An 11,767-nucleotide genomic window follows, 5' to 3' on the forward strand; every position below is an offset into this window, starting at 1 on the left:
GATTTGAATTCGTGGGACTGGAGGGGGAGGAGTGTGAGAAAGCCTTCTGCCCCGGAATGGGGGAGACCCTGTCTGTCAACCGACTAATATTCAGCTAAACTCTGCCCACCTCAGCCATAGCTTCAGACCAGAATACTTCCACGGTAGGTGACATCATCATAGCAGGAGTTTGTTTAGCCCATCGGGCCCTTGAGAGAAATCCCACTGGTGACATTCTCTGCGTCGGTGTGTCTATACATTCGCACACTCCCACTACCCAAGCGGCTTCACCAGCAGCTGGCAGCTGCCTCAGAGTGACTAGGCGTTGGGAGGGAAGTGGGATGGGCTGTTTCAGGCCACTGCATTGTCTGCTCTGGGAGCAGGCTGCTCTATGCGCTCGGTAGAGATTGACAGGCCTTCCCAAAGGCTCGCCGGTACCGAAGACAGCGAGGTTCGGTCAAGAGACGGAGACCAGTTTAATGCAAACAGCGTCAGCTTTATTGAGTTATGCAGCTGGATGGAGTAACGGTTATACTACGGCGGGGCAGCGATCAGCGGGATAGTGTATCGTCAGTACCGATACCAGAGAATGTGAACACCGGAAAACTGTAACCCTTTCCCATCATCAGAGCACAGGAGAATTATTGTAGCTACATACAGACAGAGGCATATCACATCGAACACCCGCTGCCCGTTCTGCCCAGTGTGTGCACCTCTCCAGTGCCGACACCAGGGCGGTGAGACAGAAGTGTCCTGTGGCCCCCATCTTCGCCAGTGCGTTCCCCGAGGAAACCCAAACATCCCTTAAAACCCCAAGCGTCAACCTGCGTGTCTCGATGTTTTTAATGTATTCCGGATCTCACTCTTGCACCAGGGATGCAAAGGACCCCGGGACAGGACACATCTGTCTGTTCCCGACATGGGCACAGTTTTCTCAGGGCTGCTTCCCTTATCAACGCGGTCCGATGTTCCTGGGTCAGTAGAGGACCATGGTGGCCAGAAGTCCTCGAAAAGGTCTCCTAATCTCGCCACATTGCGGTTACTGTGAGAGTGGGTGATGATCTGTCACGTGTTGGTTACCGGGTGCCGAGGCCAGGCTGGGTGAACAGGCCAGTGCCGTGAATACTGAATAGCGGTATGGGAACACGTTATTAGTGGAGAGCGTGCCGAAAGCGGTGATTGATAGGAAGCAAGGCGGGCGATACAGGGTTCGTCCTCATATGAGTGGGCAATCCATTTCGCCAGTGGCAACGAACCAGACCTCGTTACTGAAAGGTGAAACAGAGAGAGGTGAGGAGAACGTTCCTCAGTGCAACCGCTGTCCCTTTATTGACGGGATTGTATTGGTCAGCAGAGAACCGATCTCAGAAAGCGGCAGTGCTTGGCCGGGTGAGTGTGGAGAGCCGGCGGCACAGATGCGCTGGGCAACGCATTCCTACAGTTAGAGGGAAAGGAATCTACGATCAGACAGGGTTAACATATTGCTAGGAAAGAAAGTAAATACCCAAGGCGTTTTCCACGTATGTGGGAACTGAAGGATTAAGTTTGTCACGACAGGACCGATCAGGAATAACAGAGGACTCATGGGCCTGGTATCGGAGAGGTAGGAAAGCTCCTTAATGAATACTTTCTCTCAGTATTCACGATTCAGAAAGACCTTGACAAATGTGAGCACAACTAGAACAGGCTGATATGCCTGAACAGGTCGATGTTAAGTAGCATGAGTGCGCGCAGCATAAGGAATAAAATGGACGATCTGAAAATTCAGCTACAGATTGGCAAATATGAGGATGTGGCCATCTCTGAAACACGGCTAAAGAATGGGTGCCATCGGGAGCTGAACGTCCAAGGATATACGGTGTATCGGAAAGATAGGTTAGTAGGCAGAAGGGGTGCTGTGGCTCTGTGTATAAGAAATAATATTAAATAATTGTAAAGAGGTGACATAGGATTGGAAGGTGTAGAGTCACCACGGGTTGAGTTAAGAAATGGCAAGGGTAAAAGGACCCTAATGGCAGTTATATACAGGCCTCCAAACAGCAGCCGGGGTGTCGGTTTACAAATTACAGCAGGAAACAGAAGATCCGTGTCAGAAAGGCAATGTCATGATAATCATTGGGAATATCAACATGGAAGCGTATTGAGAAAACCAGGTCAGTACTGTTGGACTCAAGAGAGAGAATTTGTAGAAGTTTAAGGGCTGATTTTCTTTAGAACGGCTTGTTGTTGAGCCCACTAGCGGATCGGTTGTACTGGTTTGGCTGTTGTACAATGATTGGAAGTGGTGAGAGAGCTCAAGGTTAAGGAACACTGAGGAAACAGAGATCACATTATTATCAATTTCGTATTGATATTTGAGAGGGAAAAATAAAATCCAACGTGTCGGTATGTCACTGGAATAAAGGAAATTACAATGGCATGGGGAGGGAAACTGGCCAAAGTTGATTGGAAAGGGACACTTGCAGGAAATAAAAATAATGATATATTTTCAAAGGGGAGAAGGACACTACCGTGGCTGACAAGTGAAGTCAGAGCCGAAGGAAAAGCAAAAGACGGGGCATAAACGGAAGCCACAGCTCGTGGGAAGATAGAACATTGAGGAGCTTGTAAGAACTTGCGGAAGTAAACAAAGAAAATCATTTGGAACGAAAGGATGAATTACAAGAGGATGCTATTGATTAATATCAGTGAAGATACTAATAGATTTTTTAAGTACATTAAGGGTAAAAGAGAGTCGAGGGTAGATATAGGATTAATAGAAAATGACGCGGGAGATATTGCAATGAGAGATGCAGAGATGACAGAGGAAGTGAATGCGTGTTTTGCATCAGTGTTCACAGTGGAAGACGTCTGCAGTTTACCGGACATTCAACAATGAGAGGGAAGTGAAGAATGTGCAGTGAAAATTACGACTGAGAAGGTACTCAGGACTTTTAATGATCTGAAGGTGGATAAATCTCCTGGAATGATGGAATGTACCCTTGATGTTCTGAAGGAAGAAGCTGGAGAGAATGTGGAGGCGTTAACGATGATCTTTCAAGAATCAATAGATTCTGGTATGGTAGCGGATGACTGGAAAATTTCAAATGTTACTCCGTTATATAGTAAGTGTGGGAGGCAGCAGAAAGGAAACTACAGACCTGTTTGTCAGACATCAGTGCTTGGGAAGTTGTTGGAATTGATTGTTAGAGGTTAGATTACGGAGTACCTGGAGCACATGACAAGATAGGGTAAAACCAGCACGGTTTCCTGAAAGGAAAATCCTGCCTGTCAAACCTAGCACAATTCTTTGTGAAAATTACAAGCCGAGTAGACAACGGTGATACAGTAGACGTGCTTTACTTGGATTTTCAGAAGGACTTTGACAAGGTGCCGCACATGAGTCTGCTTAGCAAGATAAGAGCCCATGGAATTTCAGGGAAGTTACAGGGTGGAGAATTAGCTGATCGACAGAAAACAGAGATTGGGTATAAAGGGATCCTATTCTGGCTGGCTGCCGGTTACCAGTTGAGTTCCAGAGGTGTCGTTGTTGGAACCGGCCATATGGACGATGCATGTCAATGACTTGAACTAAGGTACAAATGGATTTGTGGCTAAATTTGCCGATGATGCAAAGTTAAGCAGAGGAGCGGGTAGTGTTAAGGAAACAGAGAGCCTGCAGAGAGACGTGCGTAATTTGGGGGAATGGGCAAAGAATTGTCAAATGAAATACAATGTTGGTAAGTTTATGGTCTTGCACTTAGATGGCAGAAATTAATGGGCAGACTATTAATTAGATCGGGAGAGAATTCAAAATGCAGACATGCAAGGGAAGTGGGAGTCCTTGTGCAGGATACCCTAAAGGTTAACCTCCAGGTTGAGTCGGTTTTTAAACAAGGAGAATGTTGTGTTGACATTCATTTCTCGTGGCTTACCCATAGCCTAGTTTTCGAAGCTCCATGCACCTACCCAGGAGTTTCTTAAAAAACCCTATCGTTTCCCTCTCCACCACCGCCGCCGGCAGCCTAGTCCACACATTCACCACTCTCTGCATGAAAACCTACCCCTGACATCTCCTCTGTAGCTACTTACAAGCACCTTAAAACTATGCCCTATCGTACTACCCGTTTCACCCCTGGGAATAATTCTCTGACTATCCACATGATCAATTTCTTTCATTATCCTGTACACACTTAACTGGCCATCTCTCATCTTCTTTCGCTGCAAGGAGAAAACGCCGAGTTCACTCAATCGATCCTCATAAGGCGTACCCCCAATGAAGGGAACATCCTTGTAAATCTCCTCAGTGCCCTTTCTATGGTTTCCACGTCCTTCCTGTAGTGAGGCGACTGGAATTGAGCACAATACTCCAAGTGGGGTCTGAACATGTTCCTATATAGTTGCAACATTACCTCTCTGCTCTTAAACTCAATGCTACGGCTGATGACGGCCAATACACTGTATGTCTTCTTAATCACAGTGAACCTGCGTAGCAGCTTTGAGTGTCATCTGGACTTGGACCCTAAGATCCCTCTAATCCCCCACACTGACAAGAGTCTTACCGTTAATGCTATAATCTGCCATTATATTTGACTTACCAAAATTAACATCTGCGAAACCTCACACTTATCTGGGTTGAACTCCATCTCCCAATTCTCAGCCCAGAATTGCATCCTATCAATATCCCGGTGTAAACTCTGAAAGCCCTCCATACTATCCACAACGCCCCAAGCCTTCGTATCATCAGCAAATTTACTAACCCATTCCTCCACTTCCTCATCCAGGTCATTTATACAAATCAGGAAGAGTAGGGGTCCCAGAACAGATCCCTAAAGCACACCACTGTTCACCGACCTCCATGCAGAATATGACCCCACTACAACCACACTTCGTCTTCTGTGAGTAAGCCAGTCCTGGATCCCATGCATGCTTATTTTCTCAGTAAGCCTTGCATGGGGCATCTTATCAAATGTCTTGTTGAAATCCATATACACTACATCCACTGCTCCAATGTGTTTAGTCACATCCTCAAAAAATTCAATCAGCTCGTGAGACACTACCTGCCCTTGACAAAGCCATGCGGACTACTCCTAATCATATTACACCTCTCCAAATATTTATAAATCCTGCCTCTCTGGATCTTCTCCATCAACCTACCAACCTCTGAGGTAAGACTCACTGGTCTATAATTTCCTGGGCTGTCTCTACTCCCTTTCTTGAATAAAGGAACAACATCCGCAAACCTCCAATCGTCCGGAACCTCTCCCGTCTCCATTGATAATGCGAAGTTCATCCCAACAGGCGCATCGATCTCTTCGTTCGCTTCTCAGAGTAGCCTGGGGTTCAGAATTCTTCCGTACATTTCCCTGAGAACATCTGTTTCCAAATTATGCTTCCATTTTCCTGCCTGACAGCCTCGTATTTCCCCTTACTTCAATTAGACGTTTCCCTAACTTGTCTGTTCCTGTCCTTCTACAATGCTATGGTAAAGGAGATAGAATTGTGATCACTATCTCCAAAATGCTCTCGCACAGAGATAACTGGCAACTGACCAGATTCATATCCCAATATCAGATCACGTACAGCCTCTCCTCTTGTAGTTTTATCTGCATAATGTGTCACGAACCCTTCCTCAACACACCTAGCAGACTGCATCCCTTCTAAATCCCTCACTCTAGGGAGATGCCAATCAATATTTGGGAAACTAAAATCTCTCACCACAACACCCCTGCTATTATCGCACCTCACCTCACATAGAATATCAGAGCAGGGATGTGATTTTGAGGCTCTATAAGGAATACGTGAGAACTTATTTGGAGTATTGTCTGCAGTTTTGGACTCATTATTTTACAAAGGATATACTGACATTGGAGAAGGTGCAGAGAAGATTCGCAAGAATGAATCCAGCAATGAAAATGTTAATGTATGAGGAACATCTGGCAGCTCTGGGCTGTATTCCCTGGAGTTCAGGAGAATGAGGTGGGATCTCATAGAAACATTTCGAACATTATAAGGCGCGAAAAGATCAGATATGGCAAGTTATTTACCATGGTAAGGGCATCTAGGAAAATAGGGCATAATTTCAGGATTGAAGACCTCCTTTTGGAACTAACATGACGTCAAATTACTTCACTCAGAAGGTGGTAAATCTGTGCAATTTGTTGCCACAAGCGGCTGTGGAGGCCAAGTCATTGGGTGCACTTAAGGCAGAGATAGACAGATTCTGAATTTGTCAAGACATCAAAGGGGATGGGGTAAAGCAGGGGAGAGGGGATGACTGGAAGAACTGGATCAGCCTATGATTGAATGGCGTAGCAGGCTCGATGTCCCGGATCTCTATTATATATTCTGGTTTTATGAGCTGAATCCTTTCAAAAACTTGAGGACAGTTAATCCCTGGTGCCGGAGGAGATATACTCCAGTTTTCTACGGGAAGCACCCGAAGGATATTGCGCGCTTTTGGCGATGGACTTTGCATTCCTATTACCCTCTTCAGTCGTACCGGGGGATTGTAAGCTGCAAATGTTTTCCGTTTTTTTCAAAGAATCTAATAGTGAAAACGATGGGAATGATAGAGCAGTAAAGTTCCTCACGAGAGACTTATCCAGAAAGTTATGAGGCATGGGATAAGTGGAACCTTGGCTGCTTGGAGAAAATAAAATGGCTTAAAGGATGAAAGCAGAAGGTAGTTGTGGAAAGAAAGTATTCTGCCTGGAGTTCGGTGACTATTGGAGTGCCGGAGGGATCTTCCCTGGAACCCCTGCTATTTGTAATTTTTATAAATGAGCTTGATGTAGAGGCGGAAGAATGGGTGAGTAAGTTTGCGGATGACACGAGGATTGGAGCAGTTGTGGATGGAGCTGAATGTTGTCGAATGTTAACAGAGGATATAGACAAGCTGCAGAGTTGGGCAGAAAAATAGCATATGGAGTTCAATCCGGATAAGTGTGAGGTGATGCAATTTGGAAGGACTAACCAGAAGACTGAGTACAGGATTAATGGTCAGTTACTTAAGAGCGTGGATGAACAAAGGGACTTTGGGGTTCAAATCCATACATCCTTCAAGGTCGCTGCACAGGTTGATAGGGTAGTTTAGAAGGCCTATGGGATGCTTGGCTTCATTAACAAGGGGATTGATTTCAAAAGTAGAGAGGTCATGTTGCAACTCAACAAATCTCTGTTGAGACACTTAGAGTATTGTGTTCAGTTCTGGTCACCTCATAATAGGAAGGATGTGGAAGCTATGGAGAGGGTGCAGAGGAGATTTGTCAGGATTTTGTCTGGTTTGGAGAACAAGTCACATGAAGCAAGGCTATCAGAGATGGGACTTTTCACTTTGGAGCATAGAAGAATGAGCGGGCTCTTGATAGAGGTCTACAAGGTTAAAAGAGGCATAGATAGGGTGGATAGTCAGTACCTGTTTCCCAGGGCACCAATAGCAAACACCAGAGGGCATAGGTACAAAATTAAGGGACGGAAGTTTAGGGGAGACATCGGGGGTAAGTTTTCTACATAGAGGGTTGTGAGTGCCTGCAATGACTCGCCAGGGATAGTGGTGGAGTCTAAAACATTAGGGGTATTTAAGAGCCTTTTGGACAGGCACATGGAATAAAGAAAAATAAAGAGTTATGGGGAAGTGTGGGTTTAGTACATTTTTTAAGGATTATGTCGGTCGGCACAGCATGGAGGGCTGAAGTGCCTGTACTGTGCTATAGTTTTCTATGGTTCTATGGTTCTAAAGGTTATGTCGTTGTGTGCGAACTGCTGCAGTAGATATGTAGGCACTTCAAGAAATATAGTCTGAATAGAGGTAGTCAGCATGGTCTTGCCAAGTGCAGGTCGTGTCTCAAGAATGCGATTAAATTCGTCCGGGTGCTGCAAACCACGTTGCAGGCTTGTACGATGATGGTGTATACATATATTTTATCAGGAGGTTTGATAAGATTCCTCATTGTTGGCCCATTCAGAAAGTCATGTGATAGGGATTGCAGAGAATCTTGTCCATGTAGGTAGGGAACTGGCTTGCCGAAGACAGAGTGTGCTAGCAGTTGGAGATTATTCCACCTGGAGTTCAGTGAGATTCTGTGTTCCGTAGAGATCTGATCTGAGACTCCTGGTCTTTTTGAATTTTACAAATGATTTTGATGAGGAAATGAATAGACATAGATAACAGGCAAAATATGGATGTTAATGGATAATGTGGTGGGTTGTCGCAGGTTACAAATGGGCATTGATGGATGCAGAACTGGTTTGAGAAATGGCGAGTCAAGTTGAGTATGGGGAAGAGAGAAGAATTGCACTTAGAAAGGTCGAATTAGAATGCAGAATCCATGGATTATGACAGGGTAATTGAAAATATTGAGGAGAAGAAGATCTTTCAGCCTTGACGTCAATTAATCTTTAAAGTTTCCGCGCCATTTAATAGGGTAGTTAAGGATGTGTATGAATGATTTGGGATAATTCGGCGGGGGAGCAAGTTCGGTAGCCGCAAGGTACTGTTGCAGCTTTATAAAACTCTGGTTAAACCACATTTGGAATTTTGTACTACACCGTAGAGTGGATAAGTTTGACAAGGGGAGGGAATTTTAAAGCGATTTGGGGTATGTATAGGGGCAGCCAGCGGTGCGTTATTACCTATAGTAGTGAGTGTGTGAAACGCAATATCAATGGTGGTGGTATAGACACACACATTAGGGTCATTTCAGAGACTCTCTTAGCACACGGATAATGGAGAAATAGAAGGCTCTGGAGGAGAACAAGTTTAGAGTCGGTAAAACATCAAGGACCAAAGGGCCAACAAAAAGCTGTCCTGTTCAATGTTTTCTTATCTACGTACGTGATGAACTAGGATGGTCCGCACAGTTTATAATAGGGAAGATCATGCCTGGGCAACGTTTCAGGAGCACAAGGTAGGGACAGGGGTCACTGACCACACCAGTTTCGTGGACTCACTAAACAGCGAAAGGAAGCTGTTCAAAACCGTTCCTTCCCTCGAAGGAGCAGAGTGAGGAGATTTTTTTTCTCTTTCTCGCCACCGTAGCGCTCCCCACACCCCGCTCTCCTCACCCCCACCGTGCATGAGCACAAGCCTGGTACTGTAACGTCTCTGGTTCATCAACTAGCGCAATCACAGACACAACATTCCAATGCCACTTACCCTGCCGGCATCGAGCTGAAGTCATACGATACCCTGATGGAGATGGTGGAAAAATAAGAAAAAATAATTAATGGCCCGACATCTTGAAGTTAATAATCCACAATCCACATCTCACTCACACTCAACACTGATCCCTTCCTGATGTGCTCAGAGGCAGCACCGGGACACGTTGGACCTCCGGATTTAACATCAAGTTCAACTCTTCAACCAAACTCCTTTCCTTAGTTTACTCCAAACCAGAGAACCCTGCTGCAGTTCACTGTGGGCGCTGCCCCAGCTTACCTCCCTTCTCACATACACACACGATGCAGCAGTTACACCGTTTCACTCTTCGGAGGAGCAATGTGAAGAGAGATGCTTCTGGAATAGGTAGCGTGCGATCACACTGATTGGTTTACAGTACAGGGTCTGCATTAGCTGCTAGAACATTAATGAACAGCCAGGTAATGAACGCAACAACCTGTGTAAAATTAAAGTTTTGATCTCATTGGAAATTTCAACTTCCCCAATACAAAAATGTACATTCTCAATGCAAGGCGATTACATGGGGAGAATGTATTAACTGGATGCTTTATTAAATGAATATGTGCACCGTCCAACGAGAGGAGGTGCCGACCTGAAAAAGCTAACATAAGTAAAGCTCCGTAAATTCGGATCAAACGGAGCAAATCAGGAGTATAACGAAGCCAGTAATGTAGGGAAAAAAAAGAATGAGGAGAACCAAGAGTCCTTGGCAAGCAGGATTAGGATGAATTTAATTAAGCAACATTCCATACAAATGTCAGGAACAAACGAATGACTATGGACAGTGTATGATTATTGAATTTTTTCGGAGTGGCGGGAGGCTAGGTTTGCTTTAATGCGGAAAATGTGAGTGACGTATTCACTGAGTATTTTGTTTCCGTATTTATCTGGGTAAAAGACATGGAGGAGCAGCAGATTGGTGTTCTGTTTATAAATATGTTAGGTGTTTAGAGCAAAATTAGGAGAAACACCTCGGGCCTCGGAATGATTTTTCAGGTGAATAAGTCTCCAGGACATGATGGGAGTTCCATAGGTTAGTGAGGGAAGCAAGAGACGGGATTGCACGATCCTTGGAAAAATATCCTCTCTAGCCACATGCGAGATGCCAGAGGACAGGCGAATGGCTAAAGTTTTACATCTTCATGAAAAGCGAAAAAAGGGAATTCCTGGAAACTATTTACCATTGAGGCTCAGGTTAGTTCCATTCCAGTGAGATATTAATTATTGAATGGCCTTATTGAACCTGGAGTTTTAATTAGTGAAGCACAGCAAGGATCTGGGCTGCGACCTCTTCTGTTTGTGGTGTGAATAAATAACCGGGATGCAGATATCGACAGGTGTGTTAGTAGGTTTGTGAATGATATCCAGAATTGATGGAGTTGTGGATTGTGTAGAAGGATTTGCAAAACGTACAGCGCAACATAGATCAGTTGCAGATATAGACAGAAAAATGGTAGAAGCAGTTCAACCCACATAAATGTGGGATGTTGCACCTTGGTAGGGAAAATGCTAGGAGAAAGTACACTCCAAAAGGAAAGACCAATAACTGTGTTGAGTTTAGGGAGAATTTGGGGTCCAAGTTGAGAGCTCGTCAGTAACAGGTATAAAGTTCGATAAAGCGACTAAGGAGGTTTAAGCAATGTTCGCTGTTATTAGTTGAGGAATTAGTATAATTGCGAGTAGGTTATATTGCAAGTTTATAAACATCTGGTTCGGCCGCATCTAGAGTATTGAATACAGTTTTAGTCATGCCACCATGGGAAGGATGTTGAGGCTTTGGGCAGGGTGCAGAAGAGGATTACCAGCATGCTGCCTGGTTCAGAGGCCATGTGCTAACTTGAGAGATACAACAACTTGTGTTGTTTTCTTTGGAGCGGAGGGGCTGAGTAGAAATTATGAGACGCATAGATGGAATACACAGTATCTTTTTCCCAGGGCAGAAATATCTAATATTAGAGGTTGTAGGTTGAGAGGGGGTAGGTTCGAGGGTGATGTGAGGGGTAACTTTTTTTAACCCAGAGATTGGTGAATGTTTGGACTGTACGGTCTGGTGAGATAGTAGAGGCAAATAAATCAGAGGTTATAAGTGACGCTTAGATATGAAGCTCCATGATTGTGAGTAACGTGGAAGATTATGGACATTGCGTATGTTGGAGGGATTTGGTTTAGGAGAGGTTTTATTTACTCTTCAGTTCGGCACCATATTGTTGGCCGAGGGGCCTGTTGCAATACTGTACTCTCCTGTGTTCTATGTTCTGTCTCTGCCACCCTTCCAGCAGCATGAAACCACACCCGATGTCGCGATGCCTTTGGTTCATTTGACGCCTCCTCACAGACACAGATTTCGCATTCCACTTACCCGCCCATAGAGACTTCTGTTCCCCAGAAGGATCTCCTATTTGAAGGACGTGAAGAAGTTAACAAAAATGGTTCAGTGAAAAACGCTCAGAGATACGGTGCAGTGTTCACTCAGCCTTCTCTCAGTGCACGGTGCGGGTTGAGGTGCTGCCTTTAAATGGGACCGTACAGAGGGTCCATATGTTATGGAGACTCAGAAGTAAAGAGAGGCTGAGGGAACGCAGGATTTCTGAGACCGAGCGCGTTGCAAATATTTTCGTAAAACTGTAC

The 11,767-nt window shown here is 44.9% G+C and overlaps 1 long non-coding RNA gene across 1 annotated transcript; it reads right to left on the bottom strand.

Moving 5' to 3' along the window:
* Window positions 1-1,051: 1,051 nt before the first annotated feature.
* Window positions 1,052-11,535, bottom strand: LOC140723319 (uncharacterized). Its single transcript, XR_012097862.1, has 3 exons — window positions 11,499-11,535; window positions 9,116-9,148; window positions 1,052-1,247 (listed from the first exon to the last, which is right to left on the bottom strand). It is a non-coding gene; the product is annotated as an uncharacterized lncRNA (long non-coding RNA).
* Between the last annotated feature and the right edge of the window lie 232 nt (window positions 11,536-11,767).

The sequence above is a fragment of the Hemitrygon akajei genome, unplaced genomic scaffold, assembly GCF_048418815.1.
Source record: "Hemitrygon akajei unplaced genomic scaffold, sHemAka1.3 Scf000109, whole genome shotgun sequence".
Lineage (NCBI taxonomy): Eukaryota > Metazoa > Chordata > Chondrichthyes > Myliobatiformes > Dasyatidae > Hemitrygon > Hemitrygon akajei.